Below are 27596 nucleotides of genomic sequence, written 5' to 3'. Positions count from 1 at the left end.
ATTGTAATAATCATGTATGTAGTAATAATGTTCTATGAGCAATTATGTAAATGATTGTAGATTATGCCTATAAAATCACAGTTATTGGTACCACTCACTGCTTGAAAAAGGCTCAGTGTGAGCCGAAACGTCGCACAGAGATGTGGGCTGAATAAATCTCACTTTTTTCACCCTGAAAAGGATTTGGAGTGCTGCCTTCCTTTGCTTTTTCTGTATATATATATATATATATATATATATATATATATATATATATATATACATATGTCAGTGAGACACATATATATATATATATATATATATATGTATTTATATTTAATACAGCGCTAGATAGCTTAAAAGCCGGTAATTCAATTGCCGGCTTTTGCTATCTCCTTCCCAAAGCCGACAGGATATGAGACATGGTTTACATACAGTAAACCATTTCATATCCCTTATTTTTTTAACATATTCCTCACTAATAATGATCCAAGTGCCTTTGTGCCAAATTTGGGGGCTCTAGCTATTAAAATAAAGGGATATATCACGGAAAAAATTGGCATGGGTTCCCGCACAATTTTCTCCGCCAGAGTGAGAAAGCCAGTGACTGAGGGCAGATATTAATAGCCTAGAGAGGGACCATGGTTATTGCCCCCCCCTGGCTAAAAACATCTGCCCCCAGCCACCCCAGAAGAGGCACATCTGTAAGATGCGCCTATTCTGGCACTTAGCCTTTCTCTTCCCACTCCCCTGTAGTGGTGGTATATGGTGTAATAAAGGGTTAAAGCCACCTTTCTATTGTAGATAGCTTGGGGCAGATGTTTTTAGCCAGTGGGGGGCAACAACCGTGGACCCTCTCCAGGCTATTAATTTCTGCCCTCAGTCACTGGCTTTCCCACTCTGGCGGAGACAATTGCGCGGGATCCCACGCCAATTCTTTCCATGATTTAACCCTTTATTTTAATAGCTAGAGCCCCCAAATTTGGCACACAAACACTTGGAACATTAATAGTGAGGAATATGTTAAAAAATAAGAGATATGAAATGGTTTACTGTATGTAAACCATGTCTCATATCCTGTCGGGTTTGGGAAGGAGATAGCAAAAGCCAGCAATTGAATTACCAGCTTTTAAGCTATCTAGCGCTGTATTAAATATCTACTATATAATTGTCTAAGGGTCACTTCCGTCTGTCCTTCTGTCTGTCACGGTTATTCAGTCGCTGATTGGTCTCGGCAGCTGCCTTTCATGGCTGCCGCAACCAGTCAGTGACGGGCACAGTCCGGAAGAAAATGGCCGCTCCTTACTCCCAGTCCCTGCAGTCAGTGCCTGTCGCCCGCATACTCCCCTCTGGTCACCGCTAACACAGGGTTAATGCCGGTGGTAACGGACCACGTTATGCCGTGGATAACGCACTCCGTTACCGCTGCTATTAACCCTGTGTGTCCCCAACTTTTTATTATTGACGCTGCCTATGCGGCATCAATAGTAAAAAATGTAATGTTAAAAATAATAATAAAAAAAAACCTGCTATACTCACCCTCCGTAGTCGCTCGCAGCGGCCGCCATCTTCCGTTGCAGGTTCCGGTGGCAAAGATGGTATGGGAGAAGGACCTGGCATGACGTCACGGTCATGTGACCGCGACGTCATCACAGGCCCTGCGCGCCTGCGATAGAAAGACCTGCCATGACGTCACGGTCATGTGACCGCGACGTCATCACAGGTCCTGCGCTCATACCAAACCTGGGACCGGAAGCTGCCGTGGACTACAAGGGGCCCTCGGAAAGGTGAGTATATGTTTATTTTTTATTTTTTAACCTGTGACAAACCTGGCTGGGCAATATACTACGTAGCTTGCCAATATACTACGTAACTGGCCAATATACTGCGTGGCTCTGTGCTGTATACTACGTCGCTGTGCAATATACTACGTGGCTCTGTGCTGCATACTACGTCACTGGGCAATATACTACGTAACTGGGCAGTATACTACGTGGCTCTGTGCTGTATACTACGTGACTGGGCAATATACTACGTCACTGGGCAATATACTACGTGGCTGCGCAATATACTACGTCACTAGGGAATATACTACGTAACTGGGCAATATACTACATGGCTGCGCAATATACTACGTCACTAGGCAATATACTACGTAACTGGGCAATATACTACGTGGCTTGGCAATATACTACGTGACTGGGCATTATACTACATGGCTGGGCAATATACTACGTGGCTGGGCAATATACTACGTGGCTGGGAAATATACTATGTGGCTGGGCAATATACTACGTGGACATGCATATTCTAGAATACCCGATGCATTAGAATCGGGCCACCATCTAGTATATATATATATATATATATATATATATGTGTGTCTCACTGACATATATATATATATATATATATATATATATATATATATATATATATATATATATATATATACACTGTATATATGTTTTCATGAATATTTGAGCCCATGGATCCATTGTATGTCCGTTTTGCAAGCCGGCGAGAAAATCTCGCTGTACGGATGCCATACGGATTACATACGGAGGTATACATGTGCAAAATACGCTGCCACACCCTGCCTACGGATGACATACGGATCACTTTTTGATGCAGTTTTTGGTGCAGTTTTTGATGCAGGTTTTTGGTGCGGTTTTTGATGCAGTTTTTGGTGCAGTTTTGATGCAGTTTTTGGTGCAGTTATGATGCAGTTTTTGATGCAGTTTTGGTGCAGTTTTGATGCAGTTTTTGGTGCGGTTTTTGCGCTGTTTTGATGCAGCTTTTGGAAATAAATAAATAAATAAATAAATGGAAAATGTGCATGATCTGAATGGAAACATGCATGAAAAAATGGATTCGGAGGCCGGATTCATCATTTCACATCTGTTTTGTCCGATTTCTGCTGGATCCGTCGCTGTGCATTTTTTCGGCGGAAACAGCTTTTTTGACGGATCCTGCAAAAAAGGGATGAAACGTGTGTCCATCAGGTGCAATCCGGCGCTAATACAACTCTATGAGAAAAAAACGGATCCGGCGGAAAAAACGGATCCTGCAAATGTGCTCGCAGGATGCGTTTTTTACCCATAGACTTGTATTAGCGATGGATCGTGATGGATGGCCACACGTCGCGTCCGTCGTGCAACGGATCCGTCGTGTTTTGGCAGACCGTTGGCACGGAAAAATGTTCAAGTGAACGTTTTTTGTCCATCGCGTCCGCCATTATCTACCGCGCATGCACGGCCGAAACTCCGCCCCCTCGTCCCCGGACTTCAGAATGGGCAGCGGATGCATTAAAAAACTGCATCCGCTGCCCATGTCGTCCACAAATTTCACAACGTGCATCAGTACATCGGTCCAACGCATAGTGACGGACCCGTACCGACGCAAGAATGAAAGAGACCTTAACCCTTTTACCCCCAAGGGTGGTTTGCACGTTAATGACCAGGCCAATTTTTACAAATCTGACCACTGTCCCTTTATGAGGTTATAACTCTGGAATGTTTCAACGGATCCCAGTGATTCTGACAGTGTTTTCTCGAGACTTATTGTACTTCATGATAGTGGTAAAATTTCTTTGATATTACCTGTGTTTATTTGTGAAAAAAAACTGAAATTTGGTGAAAATTTAGAAAATTTCGCAATTTTCCAACTTTGAATTTTTATGCAATTAAATCATAGAGATATGTCACACAAAATACTTAATAAGTAACATTTCCCACATGTCTACTTTACATCATCACAATTTTGGAACCAACATTTTTTTTTGTTAGTTATAAAGGTTAAAAGTTGACCAGCAATTTCTCATTTTTGCAACACCATTTTTTTTTAGGGACCACATCTCATTTGAAGTCATTTTGAGGGGTCTATATGATAGAAAATACCCAAGTGTAACACCATTCTAAAAACTGCACCCACCCCTCAAGGTGCTCAAAACCACATTCAAGAAGTTTACTAACCCTTCAGGTGTTTCACAGGAATTTTTGGAATGTTTAAATAAAAATGAACATTTAACTTTTTTTCACAAAAAATTTACTTCAGCTCCAATTTGTTTTATTTTACCAAAAGTAACAGGAAAATATGGACTGCAAAAGTTGTTGTACAATTTGTCCTGAGTACGCCGATACCCCATATGTGGGGGTAAACCACTGTTTGGGTGCAAGGGAGAGCTCGGAAGCAAAGGAGCGCCGTTTGACTTTTCAATGCAAAATTGACAGGAATTGAGATGGGACGCCATGTTGCATTTGGAGAGCCACTGATGTGCCTAAACATTGAAACCCCCCACAAGTGACACCATTTTGGACAGAAGACCCCCTAAGGAACTTATCTAGATGTGTGGTGAGCACTTTGACCCACCAAGGTCTTCACAGAAGTTTATAATGCAGAGCCGTAAAAATAAAACAAATTAATTTTTTTCCCACAAAAATTGTTTTTCAGCCCCCAGTTTTGTATTTTCCCGAGGGTAACAGGAGAAATTGGACCCCAAAAGTTGTTGTCCAATTTATCCTGAGTGCGCTGATACCCCATATGTGTGTGTGGGGGGGGGAACACCGTTTGGGCACATGGGAGGGCTCGGAAGGGAAGGAGCGACATTTGGAATGCAGACTTAGATGGAATGGTCTGCAGGAGTCACATTGCGTTTGCAGAGCCCCTAATGTACCTAAACAGTAGAAACCCCCCACAAGTGACACCATTTTGGAAAGTAGACCCTCTAAGGAACTCATCTAGATGTGTTGTGAGAGCTTTGAACCTTCAAGTGTTTCACTACAGTTTATAACGCAGAGCCGTGCAAATAAAAAAAATTTTTTTTTCCACAAAAATATTTTTAGCCTCCAGTTTTGTATTTTTCCAAGGGTAACAGGAGAAATTGGACCCCAAAAGTTGTTGTCCAATTTATCCTGAGTGCGCTGATACCCCATATGTGGAAGGAGAAACACCATTTGGGTGCATGGGAGGGCTCAGAAGGGAAGGAGCGCCATTTGGAATGCAGACTTAAATGGAATGGTCTGCAGGTGTCACATTGCATTTGCAGAGCCCCTGATGTACCTAAACAGTAGAAACCCCCCACAAGTGACACCATTTTGAAAAATAGACCCTCTAAGGAACTCATCTAGATGTGTTGTGAGAGCTTTGAACCTTCAAGTGTTTCACTACCGTTTATAACGCTGAGCCGTGCAAATAAATAATATTTTTTTTTCCACAAAAATTTTTTAGCCCTCAGTTTTGTATTTTTCCAAGGGTAACAGGAGAAATCAGACCCTAAATATTGTTGTCCAATTTGTCGTGAGTATGCTGATACCTGATATGTGGGGGGAACCACCGTTTGAGCGCATGGCAGAGCTCAGAAGGGAAGGAGCATCATTTGGAATGCAGCCTTATTTGGATTGGTCTGCAGGCGTCACATTGCGTTTGCAGAGCCCCTAATGTACCTAAACAGTAGAAACCCCCCACAAGTGACCCCATATTGGAAACTAGACCCCCCAAGGAACTTATCTAGATGTGTTGTGAGAACTTTGAACCCCCAAGTGTTTCACTACTGTTTATAACGCAGAGCCGTGAAAATAAAAAATAAATAATTTCCCCCAAAAATCATGTTTTAGCCCCCAGTTTTGTATTTTCCCAAGGGTAACAGGAGAAATTGGACCGCAAAAGTTGTTGTACAATTTGTCCTGAGTACGCTGATACCCCATATGTGGGGGGGAACCACCGTTTGGGTACATGGGAGGGCTCGGAAGGGAAGGAGCGCCATTTGGAATGCAGACTTAGATGGAATGGTCTGCAGGCGTCACATTGCGTTTGCAGAGCCCCTAATGTACCTAAACAGTAGAAACCCCCCACAAGTGACCCCATATTGTAAACTAGACCCCCCAAGTAACCTATCTAGATGTGTTGTGAGAACTTTGAACCCCAAGTGTTTCACTACAGTTTATAACGCAGAGCCGTGAAAGTAATTTTTTTTTCCCACAAAAATAATTTTTAGCCCCCAGTTTTGTATTTTCCCAAGGGTAACAAGAAAAATTGGACCCCAAAAGTTGTTGTCCAATTTGTCCTGAGTACGCTGATACCCCATATGTTGGGGTCAACCCCTGTTTGGGCACACGGGAGAGCTCAGAAGGGAAGGAGCACTGTTTTACTTTTTCAACGCAGAATTGGCTGGAATTGAGATCGGACGCCATGTCGTGTTTGGAGAGCCCCTGACGTGCCTAAACAGTGGAAACACCCCAATTATAACTGAAACCCTAATCCAAACACAACCCTAACCCTAATCCCAATGGTAAACCTAACCACACCTCTAACCCAGACACATCCCTAACCCTAATCCCAAACCTATTCCCAACCGTAAATGTAATCCAAACCCTAAACCTAACTTTAGCCCCAACCCTAACTGTAGCCTTAACCCTAGCCCCAACCCTAACCCTAGCCCTAGCCCTAACCCTAGCCCTAACCCTAACCCTAATCCTAGCCCTAGCCCAACCCTAACCCTAGCCCTAACCCTAATGGGAAAATGGAAATAAATACATCTTTTTAAATTTTTTTATTTTTCCCTAACTAAGGGGGTGATGAGGGGGGTTTTGATTTTCTTTTATAGCGGGTTATTTAGCGAATTTTTATTTAACCGTCACACCCTGAAAGACGCTTTTTATTGCAAAAAATATTTTTTGCATTACCACATTTTGAGAGCTATACATTTTCCATATTTGAGACCACAGAGTCATGTGAGGTCTTGTTTTTTGCGGGACGAGTGGACGTTTTTATTGGTAACATTTTCGGGCACGTGACATTTTTTGATCGCTTTTTATTCCAATTTTTGTGAGGCAGAATGACCAAAAACCAGCTATTCATGAATTTCTTCTCAGGGAGGCGTTTATACCGTTCTGCGTTTGGTAAAATTGATACAACAGTTTTATTCTTCGGGTCAGTACAATTACAGCGATAACTCATTTATATCTTTTTTTATGTTTTGGCGCTTTTATACGATAATAACTCTTTTATAGAAAAAATAATTATTTTTGCATCGCTTTATTCTGAGGACTAAAACTTTTTTATTGTTTTGCTCATGATGCTTTATGGCGGCTCGTTTTTGCGGGGCAAGATGACGTTTTCATCGGCATCATGGTTATTTATATCTGTCTTTTTGATGGCGTGTTATTCCACTTTTTGTTCAGCGGTATGATAATAAAGCGTTGTTTTTTGCCTCATTTTTTTTTCTTACGGTGTTTACTGAAGGGGTTAACTAGTGGGACAGTTTTATAGGTTGGGTCGTTACGGACGCGGTGATACTAAATATGTGTACTTTTATTGTTTTTTTTTATTATTTAGATAAAGAAATGTATTTAAGGGAATAGGGCCCGCACAGAGCCCCAGCAGGCCGCACAGAGCCCGACAGGCCCGTACAGAGCCTGGCAGGTCGGCACAGAGCCCAGGCAGGCCGCACAGAGCCCCGGCAGGCCCGTACAGAGCCCTGGCAGGCCTACACAGAGCCCTGGCAGGCCGCACAGAGCCCCGGCAGCCCGCACAGAGCCCAACGGTCACGCACAGATGCCCGCACACACACACACACACACACACACACAGTCTCCGCCCACACACTGCCCGCACTCCATTATAGTGCATCATTGCACTATGGTAACTTCCGATTCCGGTATCCGATATTGCAAAAGTATCGGAACTCGGTATCAGAATTCAGATACAGCGAATATCGGCCGATACCCGATATTTGCAGCATCGGCCCATTGGATCTGCAGAGTGTGTATGCAGATCAGAGCAGATTGTCAAAGTACCGGTTACCGATTACAGCACGCTCAGTGTATACAATAAAATAAACTTTCTCCTTGCAGCCGCTGATCAACTAAGCACAGGATTTAAACACTATAGACCTACTAACTACTCCTATATCTGGAGGTAAACAGCGTTTATGAATGTGACAAGTTTCCTTTAAGTGAAGGCTCATACATGTGTTCAGAAAATCTTAGACCCTGATTCATCAAAGTGTTTACATCAGAAAACTGGCATTAAAAACTTTGAAAAATTTGAATATTTTTACGCAACAAGAAGTAGGTTGAGTTGGGGAGTGGCCAGGGTGAAACATGGCGTGGTTACTCTTACTGTCAATTTCTTCAAAAGTGGTTGCTTTTCTAATGCCAAAAATCTTTCTCCAGTCCAAGAATTAAGTAACATTTCTAGCAAAGCGTACAGAGTCAAACGCCACTGCTAAGATGCACCAAAATCATTTAAATCATGCACTTTTTAATGAATTTGGTGCTTCATATTTTTGCACGCCCCATATTAAGATTGAAGAATGAGATGCCAGTCTGAATCAGGGTCTTAATAACTAGAGGCCATATGCAATGAAAACTCTGAAGATGTGGCCATATAGTCATATAAAAGCAAGTTTATGCATACGTGTATGGTCCAAATCAATATGACAATGTGTGGAGAAAAAGGTAGAATGTTTAAGCCAAAAAACTGCAAGCTAAGGCTGCCATGTGCTGTACATTAGCAGTGCCTTTGCCCACAGTTAGGAAAGTACCCCACATTCTGCCCCTGGCACGGTCAAGGCATTCACAAGATTTCACAGGCAATACACAAAACATCCAGTTTCATGTCTTGTCTTCTCAGTTTCTGTTCATGTCCTCAGTCCATCTGTTACACTGTGACTCTCTAGCACAATAATATGTCCCAGATTCTTCAGGTTTCACTCCAGTGAGTTTACAATAAACTTCTCCTTTATTTGTGTCTCTTGATAGAGTCATACGCCCCTGGACAGACTGGGCAAAATATATTCTATTATCATAACGTATTGCCCCCAACCACTCCAGTCCTCTTCCTTCAGGTTGTCTGATCCACTGCACACAATACATGTTAGTGCCATCAGTGAGGGAGGCACCGGTCACTTTACAGGTCAGGTCCAGAGTCTCTGATGGTCTCACAACCCCAGGACCAGACTCCACCATAGAGATTTGTGATGTGACACCTGCAAAACAACAAATATGTTATAGTACTGACAAACAAATATATATTTTTTCTGCAATAAAACCCACTTTGTAGAGACAATACAGCACTGAGTATCCTCAGGAAAGTCTTCATGTCTGGTCTAAGGACTTGCAAAGAAATTTTGCTTATGATGTCTGTACTGATCCTCTTCGTGAACATGTCCTGGATTTTGTTCTCTATTTAGATTCAAAGTCATCTGCATAAATTTGCATATTTATTATTATGGTATATTTAAGTAACTGTAAGAATTTCCCTTATTGTGACATTTTATCAATTGTGTGTCATATACTGTACATATAAGAGAATGGGGTTGTTGAATATCTCCACATTTTAATCTTTGCTATCAACAGCAAAAGGAGCTGAGCTGGTTTTGTAGTCATTTAATCTATTCGGAAATATAGAAAGAATATGACAAAAAAATAAATTGACAGTCAAAATTCTATCTAAATTGATTATTTAACAAATTGCTATTGCTGTGTTGCTTTTATGTACTCTATAATCATGATTCTGTTTAATGAAATCTTAAAACATGGGTGCACGCACGACAGACATAACATGTCTTCTTCCAAATAGAGTGGCTTGCGAAAGTATTCATCCCCAATGTCATTTTATGTGTTTTGCTGCCTCATGACCTGGAATTTCACAGTTTTTTTTTGAGGGTTTGCATCAGTTCATGTAAAGTATATTCCTACAACTGTGAACATTTTTTCTTCTTTTTATTGTGAAGTAAACAACAAATAAGACAAAATAACTGAAAACGTCAGTGTCTATAACTTTTCACCCCTCCTCAAGTAAGTACTTTATAGAGCCCCTTTTACAGCAATTACAGCTGCAAGTCGCTTTGCATAAGTCTCTATGAGCTTTCCACATCTTGAAAGTGGGATTTTTGCCCATTTCTCGAGGCAAAACTGTCTCAGCTCCTTTAAGTTAAATGTTTTCCTTTGGTGAACAGTAATCTTCAAGTATGACCACAGATTCTCAATTGAATTAATGTCTGGTGTTTGACTAAGCCACTCCAAAACATTTACACATTTCCCCATAAACCACCCCAGTGTAGCTTTAACACTATGCTTTGTGTCATTGTCTTGTTGGAAGGTAAGTCTCCATCCCAGTCTCAGATTACTGACAGCTAAACAGGTTTTGCTCAAGAATATCCCCGTATTTCACATCATCCATATTCTCTCGACTTGTCTATTTTCCCTGTCCAGATGACAAAAAACATCCCCACAGCATGATGCTGCCCCTACCATGTTTCACTGTTGAGATGGTGTTCTTGGAGTGATGAGCTGTGTTGGTTTGGCGCCAGACATAGCGTTTACCTTAGTGGCCAAAAAGTTCAGTTTTGGTCCCATCTGACAACAGCACCTTCCTCCATACATTTGCATAGTCTTCCACATGTCTTTTGGCAAACCACATGTCTTTTGGCAAACTCAAAATAAGCCTTACAATTTGTTTGCGTAAGTAAAGGCCACCTCTATTGAGTGTATTTCTTATTGGTCATTTGGACAAATACAACAATTGTTGCTTGGGAAATCTGTAGCTCCTATAGGGTTACCACTGGTCTCTTTGCTGCCTCTTTGATTAATGGCCACCTTGCCCAGGCTAAGAGTTTTGGTGAGTGTCCCTCTCTTGGCTTATTTGTTATGGTTCCATGTTGTTGATGATGGATTTGATGGTGATCCGGGTGACCATCAGAGACTGAGATATTTTTTTATAACCCAACTCTGACTTGTACTTCTAAATAACTTTGTCCCTTACATGTTTGGAGATCTCCTTGGTATTTATGGCACTGTTTGGTTAGTAATGCCTCTTACTTAGTAAATTTGCAGCCTCTGGGACCTTTCAGAAAAGGTGTGCATTCTGTATACTGACAGACCATGTGAAACTTAGGTTAGGCTACTTTCACACATCCATTTTTTTCAATCAGACACAACCCGGCAAATTAAAAAAAAAAAAGATCCGGCGAATGATGCGGTTCCTTTTTTTTGTCATAGACTTGTATTAGCACTGGAGTGTGCTTGATGGCATCATATTTCGTTCACATTATGGGTGCCAGGTCCGAGCATTGCTACAAGAACAGTTTCCATAGTTTGTAAGCTTGCGAGCAGGGCCCTCATTCCTCCTGGTATCAGTTTTAAACTGTATTTCTGTTATGCTGTAATGTCTATTGTCTGTACAAGTCCCCTCTATAATTTGTAAAGCGCTGCGGAATATGTTGGCGCTATATAAATAAAAATTATTATTATTATTATTTCCTGGAAAGTGGATTGGTCGTCGTGGGCCAGTTGAATGGCCACCAAGGTCTCCCGATCTGACCCCCATAGACTTTTATCTTTGGGGTCATCTGAAGATGGCTGACTTCAAAATGGCCGCCATGGTCACCAGTCACCACCCATCTTGAAAAGTTTTCCCCCTCCCATATACTAATGTGCCACAAACAGGAAGTTGGTATTACCAGCCATTCCCATTTTATTTAGATGTATCCAGAAAAATGGTCCACCCTGTATAACAGTGGTATATGGATTAGAATGAAACGAGAAACTCAGGGATCAGCTCTGTGTCTATAGTCCAACCTAGGTCTAGTGGAGGGGGGCAAGCCCAGTATTTGGTGGTAACACTTTCTAAAAGTCTTTGCAGCTTTCTGGGCCTGGATGAGAGTCACTGATCCATCTCACTAGCTGCACGTTATTCTTACAAATTCTATCCACGTTCTTTGGGCTGCTCTAGTGTCAACCAGACCATCTGGTCCTCAGCCATCACCCTGCCACCACCCGATACTGTAAGACAATGATGAAATCTCTGCCCAGGTACATCCAGTGCCTCTTCAGTGCTTGAACACTGACGAGTATCTCCTTGGTCCATATCAGTGGGAGATTGTCCTCCACTATTAACTGCTGTTGTCTAGATTGGGAACCTTGACGGGCATCGTTCGTGTCTTCATTGCTTGTCTGTTGACTAGTCCAGCCTGGACCTTGACTGTTGTAGCTCTGGTCTTCAGTGTTTGACCATTATTGTCTATGTCCAGGTTTGGCTGATTTCTGTGACTGCAGCCTACTATCTCTGCTGCTAGAGCTGCAGCAAGAGCGTCTGTCAGTTGTCTTGGAGCCAAATCTCCCATTTTGGAGCTCTGAACTTTTATATTGAAGGCTGGTTTCGTCCCTGTCTCCTGATCCGGGGCACTACCTAATTCTGTCCCCTTTGCAACTTTTCTCATTGACAATAGTGCCTCAGGGTTTCCATAGAATCATAGAATGGTAGAGTTGGAACGGACCTCCTGGGCCATCTCATTCAACCCCCTGCTCAAAGCAGGATTCACTAAATCATCCCAGACAGATGTCTGCCCATCCTCTTTTTGAAGACTTCCATTGAAGGAGCACTCACCACCTCTCGTGGCAGCCTGTTCCACTCATTAATCACCCTAACTGTCAAAAAGTTTTTTCTAATAACTAATCTGTGTCTCCTGCCATTCAGTTTCATCCCATTGCTTCTAGTCTTTCCTTGTGCAAATGAGAATAAAGATGACCCTTCTACAATGTGACAGCCCTTGAGATATTTGTAGACAGCTATTAAGTCTCCTCTCAGTCTTCTTTTTTGTAAGCTAAACATTCCAAAGTCCTGTATCCATTCTTCATAGGACATGGTTTGCAGACCGGTCACCATTATGGTTGCTCTTCTCTAAACTTGCTTGAGTTTGTTGATGTCTTTTAAAACTGTGGTGCCCAAAACATGACACAGTATTCTAGGAGAGGTCTGACCAAAGAGGAGTAAAGGGCAATAATGACGTCACGTGATCTAGACTGTATGCTTCTGTTAATACATCCTAGGATTGCATTTGCCTTTTTTTGCTGCTGCATCACACTGTTGACTCGTTCAATTTATGATCTATTAGTATGCCCAAGTCTTTTTCACATGCGCTGTTGCTTATCCCTATTCCTCCCATTCTATATATGCTTTTTTCATTTTTATTGTCCAGATGTAGTACTTTGCATTTTCCCTGTTAAAAACCATTCTGTTAGTTGATGCCCTCTGCTCCAGTTTATTTATATCTTTTTGAATCCTCTCTCTCTTCTCTAGTAATAGCAATCCCTCCTAGCTTTGTATCATCAGAAAATTTAATCAGTGTACCCTCAATTATTTCATCTAAATCATTGATAAAGATGTTGAATAATGCAGGGCCCAGGACACAGCCCTGTAGTACCTCACTTGAGACATTTTTCCAACTGGATGTGCAGCCATTTATGACCACTCTTTGGGTCCGATCACTAAGGCTGGTTTCACACTTGCGTTTTTGAACGCATGCGTTTTAAAAAAAAAACGCATGGTACAAAAACGCATGTAAACGCGTGTAAACGCTGCGTTTTTTTGACGCACGCGTCAGTGAGAATCTGGAATTGCTTGCCTGAGGAGGTGGTGATGGCGAACTCAGTTGAGGGGTTCAAGAGAGGCCTGGATGTCTTCCTGGAGCAGAACAATATTGTATCATACAATTATTAGGTTCTGTAGAAGGACGTAGATCTGGGTATTTATTATGATGGAATATAGGCTGAACTGGATGGACAAATGTCTTTTTTCGGCCTTACTAACTATGTTACTATGTATGTTACTATGTTACATGCGTTTTTGTATGCGTTTGCGTTTTTTTGAGCAATTTAAAAAAAAAACAAAAAAAAAGGTCACCAGTAACACAACCAATGGGAATAGAGAGGGCGTATGTGATTTTCTCTCAATATATTGACCCTAGGGGTACCGAAATGTTCACAGCTTGCTACTGTTTCTGGTGTCATGATGGATCTTTCAATGGAGAGCTTTTATTTCAAACTGGAGTTCAGCTTCAAAATTTTCCTTGCCTGTGTTTTTGCTTGGGAGCAAGACCGAAACCGCCAAAGATGGAGAAGGAGACAGCGTCGGCGGTTTTGGAGGCACCCCATCATTGAAGTGCGTGAAACCCGTGGAGCATATCACACGCTCTATGCGGAGCTGAATGCCAACCCGAGAAATTCCAGAATTATACCAGAATGTCTCAAGATTCTTTCCGGGATTTATTGGCTCGTGTCGAAGTATCCATAAGGTGACAGGACACACGGCTCCGTAGAGCAATTCCACCTGAGGAACGTCTGTTAGTGACATTACGGTACGTTCCAAAACTAAACCAATGACCGTGCAATTTTTTTGTTATGACATGTTTTCTATGTGTGTTTTTTTTTTTTTTTTTAAACACACCATTAAGAGCCGATCTTAAATTTTTTTTTTGTTTCTTTTTCTTCTAGATTTCTTGCCACAGGAGAGAGTTTATCTTCCCTGCACTTCCAATACCGCCTTGGAATCTCAACCCTCTCCGGAATTGTTGTGGACACCTGTCATGCGTTATGGAATGTACTCCGTGAGGAGTTTATACCCATACCCACCGTGGACATGTGGCGGGAAATATCAAAAACATTTTTGAACGTGTGTGATTTTCCAAACTGCTTAGGGGCGGTGGATGGGAAGCACATCCGCATTGTCAAACCTGCCAGAACTGGATCTGAGTTTTTTAATTATAAAAAATATTTTTCGGTAGTGCTCATGGCAATAGCGGATGCGGAGTGTCGCTTCATCGCCGTGGACATTGGAGCTTTTGGCCGTGGCAATGATTCTCAGACCTTCAAGAGCTCGGATATGGGCCGTCGGGTATATGGCAACAATTTTAATTTCCCCCCTCCACAGCCTCTCCCCAACACTCAAGGCCCACCGCTGCCATTTGTTATGGTTGGGGATGAGGCCTTCCAGATGTGTGAAAATCTCCTGAAGCCCTATTCTAGTAGGGACTTGGACCACACTCGAAGAATATTCAACTACAGACTGACCAGGGCCAGAAGAACCGTAGAGTGCAGCTTTGGCATTCTGGTTGCTAAATGGTGCATTCTTGCAACAGCCATCAATCTCAAAGTGGAAACAGTGGACGAGGTGGTCAAAGCCTGTGTGGTTCTACACAATTATATAATGGCTAAGGAGCGACCCCACATTGAACTTGATGAACCAGTTTCACACCCATTGCCAGATTTTCAGCATCACCCGATGCGGTCAACTGCAGCCGTTGGTCTTATGCGGGACCAATTTGCGGCCTATTTTGTGTCCGATATTGGACGGGTTTCATGGCAGGACAATGTTGTTTAAATGTCCTGTTGTATGTTAATGTTTACCAATTATTAAATACTGATACAAATGTTTCTAATTAATAAACTTTTTTGTGTTCACCAGGTCTCCTGTCTTTTTCCTCTCTAAACAAAGGTTGACCAAAGATGGGCAGTAGATATGTATATCATAATTTGTAATCCAAAACCAGGAGTGGGTGATAGTTGATGAGGTAATAATTTTTTTTTTTTTATCATAATTGACCTCAGTTGCACTCCCTATTTTGGTTAACAAAGAATGAAATAAACAGGGGCCGCATACTTATAATAATGTAACCAGATTTTAATTTATTTATTGGTAATCTTCTTGACGTCATTGCGTCAAGACTGGCACGCTCTCTATACCCGTCAAGTCAAGTGTAAGAAATAATGAATTCATGATGACAGAGGCGTAGCTAGGGGTTCAGCCTAGGGGGGGGCGAGACATCTGAGTGGGCCCCTAACCTCTGATTACAACTATGGTGATGCACCCTAATAGTGGACGTAGGAGAACGTCAGCAGATGATCCTGCTGCAACTAAAAAAAAAAAACATCTCCACAAGACCAATACTGATATTACCGCCATATTGTGACCATATAGGGGTAGATACCAGTCCTACAAAGCATACAAGTGATAACAGCACAGTTACAGATGATGACTTACCACTGACGTTCTTTCTGATGGAATCGTTCACTTTTCCCACCTTTTCCATCTGGTCCAGACCGACATGGCGACTTCTCCACCCAGGACTCATCTGCAGAAATTACAACCAAGACACATTTCACTTCTCATATTCCAGCCCCATCACCATCTATTCCCAACCTGCACAAACTCCTCATCCTGCTGATACCCCAATACTGAGCCGCTGCTGCCGTATGTGTCCCTATTACTACACCTGATACCGCAATACTGAGCTCCTGCTGCTGTATGTGTCCCTATTACTGCACCTGATACCCCAATACTGAGCCTCTTCTGCCGTATGTGACCCTATTACTGCACCTGATACCCCAATACTGAGCTGCTGCTGCCGTATGTGTCCCTATTACTGCACCTGATACCCCAATACTGAGCTGCTGCTGCCGTATGTGTCCCTATTACTGCACCTGATACCCCAATACTGAGCCGCTGCTGCCGTATGTGTCCCTATTACTGCCCCTGATACCCCAATACTGAGCCCCGGCTGCCGTATGTGTCCCTATTACTGCACCTGCTGTGTGGTACAAATGCAATGCTCCTCATACTGCATCACATAGTAATGCCACCATTGTGCCCTTACATAGTACAATGTCTCCTTTGTGCTCTCACAGTAGCCCCAAACTCTTTACAGGCCCCCACAGTAGTCCCCACACTGTATATAGGCCCCTACAATGTATGATGGCCCGACAGCAACCTTCAAACTGTATAGTGACCCCTGCGTTAGCTCCCACACTGTATAATGACTCCTGCCTTAGGTCCCACGCTGTGTAACGGCTCCCACATTATCTACCACACTTTATAATGACCCCTAAATTAGCTTCCACACTGTATAAAGACCCCTCCATTAGTGTCCACGCTGTATAATGACCCCTGCATTAGCTTGCACGCTGTATAATGGAACCCGCTGTAGCTCCCACTCCTTGGATTCTGGTCACTGTCTGTCCCTCTCTGGGGGCTGATACTTGCACAGCCCTGAAATATATGACAAAGACATAAATAGAAGAAACAGCCAGTGGGTGTGTATAGAGGCCATCATATGGGTATAGCTCCCTGAATGTGTCCAGATAACCCTAAAGGAATACTCTTGTCTGGACAAGACCCCAAAGAGGGAAATGGAAATGAGGGAATCAGAAAAAAGAGGGGGAGGTAGAATATTACCCATCTAAAGAAAAAAGTACACCCCCTGGCTCTTCAGTTCCTTTTTCCTCTTCTCCCCCTTGGGGATCTTGTGGTCTAGACTGAGTATATGTAAATGGACCCGCACCCATATGTGATTTTCTATATGCACCTACTTGCTGTTTCTATTTTCTTCTGTCTGGCTATTTTTCATCTTAATATATACTTACCTTGTAATGTCTTCACATCCTGTTCCGTCCAGATGTGTCCAGATCCCAGAATTCTAAGAGGCGGAAGTTCACCGACCACCATATTGGGACACCCAAGTGATGGGTGTCTCAATTTGGAAACTGTTTACGATACCAGCCTCTTGCGCGGTACTACCAGCTGAACACCGTCCACCACACACACTGTATATGCCGTACGCACCACACACCCACTGTAAACGCCGTAGGCAGTACACACACACACACTTTATACTCATCCTCTTGAGCGGTACCACCAGCGGAACACCGTTGCAAACATGCCACTGCCTGGATCAGCCGAATGACTCACTGACCACCGCCATCTTTGTACAAGAGCAGCGCATAGCACATGGGGTAGACAGGTCAAAGAAGAGAGCACAGACGTGGGAAAGAGAGAGTGGATAGGTGGGCGAGCACATGGGGGGGAGAGATTCTCAACGCTACAAAGCCTGCACCCATCGTGACACTACCGCCCTCCCAATGCGATAGCATCGGGTCTCCATATAGTAAATATATATTCATCCTCAACTTTTTTAATAAAAGGTTTTACCTTTTATTTTTCATATTTCGTGTTTTTTTTATTTTTCGTGTTTACCACCTTAGATTTACTGATATGAAATCATGCAGACACTGGTCTGATAGGATCCTGACCCAGGCTACAGGATAGAACATGTATATGGGTTGGGGTCTTATCAGACCAGTGTTATATATATATATATATATATATATATATACTAGATGGTGGCCCGATTCTAACGCATCGGGTATTCTAGAATATGCATGTCCACGTAGTATATTGCCCAGCCACGTAGTATATTGCCCAGCCACGTAGTATATAGCAGAGCCACATAGTATATAGCAGAGCCACATAGTATATAGCAGAGCCACGTAGTATATTGCCCAGCACAGAGCCACGTAGTATAGAGACTTAAAAAAAAATAAACATATACTCACCTATAGCTCGTTGAAGTCCTGCTATACTCACCCTCCGCCGCCTTTCCCGCTCCTCGCCACGCTCCCGGGACCGCGCCATTGCAAGCGCACGCTTCCGCTCCCAGGGCTGGTGTGAGCAGGACCTATGATGACGTCGCGGTTACATGACCGTGACGTCACGGCAGGTCCTTGTCGTACACCAGCCCTGGGAGCGGAAGCTGCTGCTTGCAATGGAGCAGTCCCGGGAGCGTCCAGAGAAGCGGGAAAGGCGGCGGAGGGTGAGTATAGCAGTTTTTTTGTTTTTTTTAATTATTTTTAACATGACCTATTTTTACTATTGATGCTGCACAGGCAGCATCAATAGTAAATAGTTGGGGACACACAGGGTTAACAGCAGCGGTAACGGAGCGCGTTACACCGTGGGCCGTTACCGCTGCCATTAACCCTGTGTGAGCGGAGGGGATTATGGAGGGGGCGCCAGGCAGTGAGTGCAGGTGAGTAGGGGAGGGACAAATCGGACTGTGGCCGTCGCTGATTGGTCGCGGCAGCCATGACAGGTAGCTGCTGAGACCAATCAGCGAATGAATAACCGTGGCAGAAGGAGACAGACAGACGGAAGTACCCCTTATAGACAATTATGTATATAGATATACATATATACACTGACAAGACTGGTCAGTAATGTGCATTGAAAGACGTGACCCTGGCTGCAGGACCCCACAGATGAGGATATTTGACTCTTTCCCATATATATGGTATATATAGGAAAGAGACATATTGTATATCCTCATCTGTGGGGTCCTGCAGCCAGGGTCACTCACTCTATGAGTGCACATTACTGACCAGCCGCCATAAATCTCAGTGCCCTAGAAACTGCAGATACAGCACAGGAATCCTGCTGGGTGCTATCAGGAGAGCAGCAGAGTAGAGTAGAAGTGTGAGCTCTACTTACACTGCTGTGTCCTGCTCCTCTCCAGTCTCACTGGGAAAAGATGCTTCTTCCTGTCTGCTCTGCAGCAGACATTGCATGCCCCCTCAGCGTGCACTGTGGGCGTCTCTTCAGTATACTGAGGCAGGCAGCTGTCAGGTACAGTGCTGGCCTGGTACTCGGCGTGTATCAGCATGAGGGGGAGGGGCGGGGGCTTTGGGGAATATGTTCCTCTCTCTTCAGCCACAGCCCGCGGTAGGGCAGGGAGAGATCATGTCTCCCTCTTCTCTACCGCAGGCTGTGCACGCTGATATAATTAAGTGTAGCATAGCTCCAGGTGGGCCCCTGTGAGCGGTGGGCCCGGGGCGACCGCACCCTCTGCCCCCCTGCTAGCTACGCTACTGCATGATGAACATATACATGATCATGAATTCAAAATTTCTTACACCTGCCCAGGTGAGGATAGATAGTTAGCGTGTGCCAACCATTGTCCCATCAGTTTGTCAAACATTGTCACATAATGTGCTATATAGAATATGGTGAATATACAAGTCAGTAATCAACTAAACAGGTCAGGTGTCTATTTTGACATCTGACCGGTTCAGTTGAGTTCTGAACTTGATTTCCACCATTTTCTCTTTGTACAGTGACACTACACTAGTTAAAAATTAAAAATAAGAGTATGGAAATAACTACTATTTTTTTGGCCAACTCATATCTGTATACTAAAGAAACACATATAGATGTTGTCTGGTATTTTATACTACTGGAGATATGTTTAGGCCAAAAGAATAAGTGTGTGACGAAGTTTATTGGTGTGTATTGAGAGCGGTGAAAGACACAATAAACCAAACATAATTGTTGCAAATAAACTTTTTTTTTATTGAGGAAACACAATCAAATTTTTTTTTTTGTACCGCGGCGGGTTGTACCACGCCGGCTTGGGGTTGAGTGACGTAACTGGGGGGTATTCAGAATTGAAGCCTGGCTCACTGTGGAGGAGGCAGAGGTGGCAGGAGAATGGGCAAGAAAACTTGAAGGGTCTGGAAGTTCGGGGATGGGGCTTAAAACATGAGGGGCTTGAGACACACTGGAAGGTTGAGACACATCGGTAGGTGATGGGGGAGGAATAATCAAAGTTTTTTGTTTTTTATGCGTTTTGCCAGTTTTCCGTTGGGTTTTCCTGGTTGGGGGAAGTCTTCTTGGGCTAGGTTGTAAAGTGTGGGCGGGAGACACGTCAGGACCCGGCTCCACAATTACACAGTCAGTCTCCATTGTGGAGCGCTCGGCAATGTCTGAGTCCAATACTCAGTAGGGGGGAAAGATAAAGTCCCACCTGGGTCCCGGTGCCTCGTTGGGGGGGGGGAAAACAAAAAACCTCCCAGGGTCCTGGTGCCTTGTTGGGGGGGAACATGAAACCCTCCCAGGGTCCTGGTGCATCGTTGGGGGGGGAAACAAATCCCATACCAGTGTCCTGCTGCATTGCTGGTGGGGGGGAACATAAAGCCATGGATGGGTCCTGCTGCATCGGGGTGGGTCCTGCCCGGAAAGGTATGGCTTGGTCATGCTGCATCATGGGGGACCCGGTGCGATACGCCATGCCTGGGTCCTGCTGCATGGGGGGGTGGGCCATCCTATACGCCTGGCCTGGGTCCTGCTGCATGGGGTAGTGTCTTGCCCGGAAAGCAACGCCTCGGTCCTGCTGCATCGGGGGTGGGCCGGTCCGATATTGCATGGATGGGTCCTGCTGCATCGGGAGGGGGCCGGGCCGATAAGCCACGCCAGGGTCCTGCGTCATCGTGGTGTCAGCGGAGGAGGTCCAAGCCGGAGCAGCGGTTGTCACGGTGGTGGCGGTGGGATGTCCAACAGCACTCGTCATCGTGTTGGCGCTGTAGTGGAGTACACCTATAGAGGGAATAGAGGTGGCCGTGCAGTGGTATGCAGCAGAGGTAGGAATGGTGTTTACTTGTGACAGTGACGGCACAGTTGGATATGCCGCCACATTACGACTCTGACTCTGCTGCATAGCCTGCACAAAAGCAACATTGCAGGCCTGCATCACACTCAGCTGGAGATCAGGGCTAAGGTGTTCCGACATGCCCTGTTGGATTTGATTAAAAAAATGATGAGCTGGCTTCTGGAGGTCGGCTTTCACTTGATCAACGCTTTTGGCGACATCCTGGATGCGGCACTCTAAGAGGTTATGGGACACATCCATTCTGTCACCTAAAGCCTTGATAGCTTCGTGTAAAACCGAGCTCAAGTGCAAAAACTCGGGCATGAGGGACCTATCCGAAGCCCTCTGTCGCTGCCGGGATGAGCCCGAAAAAATGGGTGCAGCGAAAGAGGACTGCGAAAGGGGAAGACCTGATGGGCCAGCTCCCTGGTCTCCAGTGAGTGTGGAAGACCCACCTGGTGCTGCGCTGCTGGATGGCTGGGACGGGTCCGTGGCTGCCGGCTGAAGGACCACTCCAGAACCTGTGGCGACAGTCGTGCAGTGTGTGCTGTGAAAAAAGAAAACAGAAAATTAATACCAAACTATAACAAGACGGTACATCCTGTGGAATTAAAAATGACAGATTATCTCAATGCAATACAACCGGAGGCATGTGAGAAATATTTACATTCTCATGAGAAGGACCGGTCTCAGGAAGGCCAGCACACGGTGATATTTGTAGAGTCGGTGCCTTGCTCTGGAACCACTAGCTGCACTCTTCTCTGCACGCAGGTCCTTGTTGAAGCGGTCCTTCATGGAACGCCAACGTGTTCTTACTTTGTCCACTGTGAAATAACAATAAAATATAATGGTCAGAAAAAGGACTTTTGGATGTGCTCTCATGACTGTGTGTGATGACAGAAACTACGAAAAGTTTCTTTCATCACACACAGTCAAGAGAGCATGGCCAAGGTCTGTTGCTTCACACTGCCGTGCAATACTTACCAAATGCATTACGGACCCGTGGCGGGGAATTCTCCCAGCCATCCCACAACGCTTGGGCCACCTCACTCCACAAACGATGGAGAACACTATTGACGGCGTGCTGTGGATCCTGGCTGTCCCACAACGGGACTCGCTCCTGGACCAGAGTGATCAGCAGGTCATTATCAATCCGGTCGTCGTCCCGTTGTGAAACCTAAAATTAAAAGAAAATCATTTAAGTTTGCTCAACCACATTGGGAAAAAAAAAGACACGAAGATGAGAAAGGGCAGGAATATGAAAGACAACTTTCAGAAAAGGATGATACAAGAAAAATTTAAAGAAAAACAAGGGTACAGAAAGGAAGTTAAAAGAATATTACAATAAGGACAGTCTGCCTGGTATACATACCCGCTGGACTTGACTCCGCTGCTCAGTACCTCTCTGTCCCTCAGTTGAAGTGCTCTGTAAAATAAAAAAAAACAAATTGCCTCATGTGTCGATGTGACAGTCAATACTTACCAAGCTGACGGACAAAAAACTTACCTCGCTCACGTGATCCACTTCTGATTGACGTGGCTGGAACTCCTCATCAGACGAAGACTCCGGAGAAGACATTCTGATACGTGTTGAAAGAAAAAATAGAAGAAATTAGGACATGTAGATCCAAAAAATGAATGCATTGGCTAGGATATACTCACATTGCTCTGTGTCTTGTCCAACAATGCGTCCGGGCAGGGTGCTGTCTTCTTTGGAGTCTGATGAGAAGTGACCAGAAACTTCCCCCAACCTTCCTTTTATAACCCTGCTGCTATGGGGGAGGCTTATCAGTGTCTAGACAACCTTATCTACAGTTAATTCAATCTTTAAAAAAAAAAATGCATGCGTCAAAAAAACGCATGCAAACGCATGTCCAAAAAAACGCATGCGTCCCCATTGACTCCAATGCATTTTTTGTCAAAAAACCGCATGTAAACGCATGCGTTTTTTTTGGTCAAAAAAACGCCCCTCAAAAATACTACAAGTTGCATTTTAGAAAATGAACGCATGCAGTAAAAAAACGCATGCATTCACAAACGCGTGCAAACGCGTACACCAAAAAACGCATGCGTTTTCAATGTTAAATATAGGGGGGAAAACGCATGCATTTTTTTGGTAAAAAACGCTGCAGAAAAAAACGCAAGTGTGAAACCACCCTAAGCCAGTTATAAATTCACCTAATAGTTGCCTTGTCCATTCCATACTTAGTCATTTTTTCAATAAAGTTGGTGTGAGATACTTTGTCAAATGCTTTGCTGACGTCAAGATATACTATATCTGCAGCATTTCCCTGATCCACCATGTCAGTTATTCTGTCATAGAAGGAAATTAAGTTAGTCTGACATGACTTATTAATTACAAACCTATGCTGACTCTAGTTATTCACACCAGGTACTTACATACATGTTGTTTAATAATTTGATCAAAGATCTTTCCTGGTTCAGAAGTCAGACTCACCGGCCTATAGTTCCCTGGGTCAACCTTCTTCCCATTTTTGAAGATAGGAACAACATCTTGCTCAAGCCTGGAAGTCACACAGCTTTGCAAAACTTTGTCTGCTATTCTACGTTCTCCTACATTCCTCTCTCCTTGTATCTTGCCAGTCCACAAGCGAGGAGAGTCTCTAGATAATCGGTGTTTCTTCAGTGGCAGTCCGAGATCTAGCTGGAGATCTGGGGTTTTGGTCACCCCGCTGAGTGGTTCTTACTCTTACTGTTCTTATGTCTTGGTAAGAGGTGAGAGTGCTGACTCTTCTGGTTTCATATGCATAACAACTCACTCTTCCTCCTGCTCAGATGTGGTCCCCGTACTGACTTTAGATGAGTTTTTGAGGGGATCTGTCTTCTCCTTAAGGATTCACCACAAACTATGTCAGAGACTTGTCTGAGTGCTTCACCTCCCTTTGCTTTTGCTCCACCAGATGCCTCATCAACTGAGTTGATGTCGGTGCCTCCAGACCCAGGTGCTCGGTCTGCTACCAAGGTAAATGTCTTCCGGATCCAGTTTCAACTTGGTAATCTCCCATCTTCTTCGTCGGAATAGCAACGTGTAGGGTGTATATCCAGTGGTCGCATGGACCCGAATGTTGTGTACCCACACTAGCTCAGAAGTGACCCCCAGCCACCTCATCTTTTGATCCTCCTCCAGAGTCTGCAGCATGTTCAACAGGGTTCTATTAAAGTGTTCAAAAGCTCCATTTCCTTGCAAGTGGTAAGGTGCGGTACTTATCAGTGCCATAGAGGTGGTGTAACTCCTCCATTATCTTCCCTTGGAAACAGTCCCCTTGGTCCAAATGAATACTCTTCAGCACCCATACACATAAATGTGTCCCGGCAGATTGTCCTGGCCACTGTTCCTGCTATCTGGTCTCGAGTTGAAGAGACCACAGCAAATTTGGTGAAGTGGTCGGTCATCATCAAGCAGTACTCATAACCTTTGTAACTTTTCCCCTATCATCAAGTAATCTACCATCAATATTTCCCACAGAACATATCTCCTTATGGCCTGAATGGGGCTTACTCCTTTGGAGGCTTGGTTTGTTTCCACTGGCATGATTTTCAACAGATTTCTTCTACTGTGTGGCACGGCTGAGGCCAGTACACCAACCGCTGCAACCATCAGAATTAAAGTCTTCTCAGTACCAAAGTGGGCTCCCCTTTCATGAGTCTCTTTGGCCAGGCTTTTTGCCATTCTCTCCAGAATCTACACTTGCCAGGTGATGTTAAGGGGCAGTTGAATGCTCCGGGACAGCAAGCCATTTTTTTTTAAGAAAGAGCATTTCTCACTGTCCCAAAATCTGCATGGTGCTTGCTGACAGAAACATTGTCATCTTGGTCAAGCCTTTGTCAGAGAGCAACATACCTCCTTATCCCTTCAAGTTCAGGATTGGATTGTTGCAGCCTTACTTGAGTGCCCTAATGTCTGAGCGGAATTATGCTCTTCGTCCGTTTCTCTGTCAACCAAAACGGCGACAGCAAACCACTTAAAGGCTGGATTTCGGCACTCTCAAGATCTTCATCTGTGTTCCCCTTTGCAACCACTGGGATGACCGAGGACAACGCATCCGCATGTGTATCCTGGCCTTTTGATCGGTACAAGATTTTGTACCAGTACTCGGATTTCCTCCTGTCTCACTTTTACTTCAGCGCACCCAGCTTTGCATTCTCCAGATGAGTGAGGAGTTTATTACCAGTCTGCACTTGATCTTCCAATACTGACAGATACTCTGCTATCTTCTTGGTCATAGACCATACTAGCACAAGTAGCTCTAGCATGCATGAGCTATAGATATCAAGGTTCTTCTTGGTTTCCACTAATGATTGACTGCTGTATGCAATAACTCATTATGTCCCTTCCTGAACTTGCGCCAGTACTGCCCCTACTCTGTACAGATTTCCATCCTTCTACAACACAAAGGTTGGGAGAAATCAGCATAGGCCAGTATGGGGGCATTGGCTAGTGCTATTTTACAAAGCACGAAAAGCCTCTTCCTGGTGGAGTTCCCACTAGATAGTCCGCAGTTTGTTCCTTCCTGCCATTCCTCTTAGGAGTTTGTGAAGCAGACCCTCAGCCTTCACAAAATTTTGATGAACCTCCGGTAGTACCTCCTCAGGCCCATGAATGCTCTCAACTCAGATTAGGGATTGGGTACACCCTGTTGCTGGAGTCAGTGTATCCTAGGTACTCAATCTCCCTATGGAACAAGTGGCATTTTCGGTGTTTGACCTTCAGCCCATGCTTCTGGAGACGCTCCATTGCTCTTACAGTCTGAGATGTTCTTCAAAGGTGGAAAAGTATACAAGGATGTCATCCATTTAAATTAAGGTGGATTTGAAATTCAGGCCCCCAAGGTATCTTTCCATTGGCCATTGAAATGTCCCAGGGGCATTGATTAAGCCTAAGGAAATCCGGTTAAATTTGAACAGTCCCATGGGGAGTATGAGATAAGTCTTAGGTCAATCCTTAGCAGCCATATGAACCTGCCAGTAGGCTCTTGCTAAATCTAGGGAAGAGAAGTATCTCACTTTTCCCAGAGCAGACAGGAACTCTTCAATCTGGGGCAGGGGGTAGGAGTCCCACACGGTACAGACATTCAACACAGAACCTCAAAGTTTGATTCGTCTTCCAGACCAATACAGTACAGAAAACCAAGAAAAATGGACACTTGAGCTAAAAATATAGAAATTTATTTGGAATAATTCTAAAAAATGTCAAACAGCAATAATAAATAGACAATAATAAAATATACAAAAGATACGTAAAGGCAACACACTAGTACCACGTACAGATAGCCACAAAGATAATACACAATAAATACATTAACAAAATGATGATGAAGACTATTACTATCACATAAAGTCTATAGAGCCAATAAATAGACAATTCAGTATATAGCTTCCATGGGTCTTGTAAGAAGACTACCAAACGTGTGAAGAAACAATGATAACCAGTAGTTGTATATAGAATGTCAAATCAGGGTAATAGATAAAGAAATATAAATATAACAATTATCCTTACAAGAAATCAATCTCTCATGGAATGAAAAAGGCTCATAAAGCAAGATTAAATGAAAGGGAGGTTCATATGCGAAATAAAACTATGGTAAAGTGCAAAGTGCAGCATCTAAATAAATATGAAGGGGAAAATCCCATACAAGAAAAACGCTGCACATATAATAACCGTAATAATAATGAATGAACCAACCTGCTGCTGTACGTGGGAAGAGGCCCGACGCGCGTTTCGCAAAATTGCTTCATCGGGGGGCGTTAGATTTATTCAATACAGTACAATATAATAGGCTCAGCCCAGTGGCTCTGGCCTTCACGAATGACTTCCCTTTTGATCATTTGTGATAGTAACTCCTTCACCTCATGGCACATCTGTGGGAGAATTGGATGGAATATTTCTCTAATGGGAGCAGTGGTTCCCTTGATGATTTTGTGCTGAATTGCCTAAGCGCATCTGAAGTCATCTTTGTGATGGGTGAATACTTTGGTAGTGCTGCAGCAATTTTTCTATTTTCCTTACTTGTCCAGGGAAGTATTTGGTGAGATCAGATTCCATTTGCTCCAGGAGGCGACGTCCATCTTGTTTTTCCCCTTTTTTATCTTCTACAGTTAGGGAGACAGAGTCCATTGATCTCCATTCACTGGTGTAAATTCGATAGCATCATTCTTGGTTAGGTCTTCCAACATTACATATAAGTGACAGACCCTTCTTCAGGGGAATATCTGTAAGTTTGTTCTTCTCAAGTTGACGCAACGAACAGGCTCACATGCCTGTCGTGCTGTGGCCAGAGTGCGGGTGACTAAGAGTCCAGGAATTGTCTCATCTTCTCCTATTGGGTCAATCTGAACCTCTACCCCTTCTATTGGCACAAAGGCCCGCACCGTCATGGTAAGTACAGTCTGCCCAACAGGCAAGGTCCCCGCAGCTTCTGACGGTATGACCACTTTGCCGTGGAGCTTGGAGGTGTCAGGTAATTTCTAGGCCTGACTTACCCAGATGAGTTGTTGAAACACCCTTCAACTCATGGTATCTGATCACATGATTCCAGTCACTCCCAAGCTGTCAATCAGCCAG

The sequence above is a fragment of the Ranitomeya imitator genome, chromosome 1 (genome assembly GCF_032444005.1).
Source record: "Ranitomeya imitator isolate aRanImi1 chromosome 1, aRanImi1.pri, whole genome shotgun sequence".
NCBI classification, from domain to species: domain Eukaryota; kingdom Metazoa; phylum Chordata; class Amphibia; order Anura; family Dendrobatidae; genus Ranitomeya; species Ranitomeya imitator.
Note: the sequence above shows the minus strand (reverse complement) of the source record.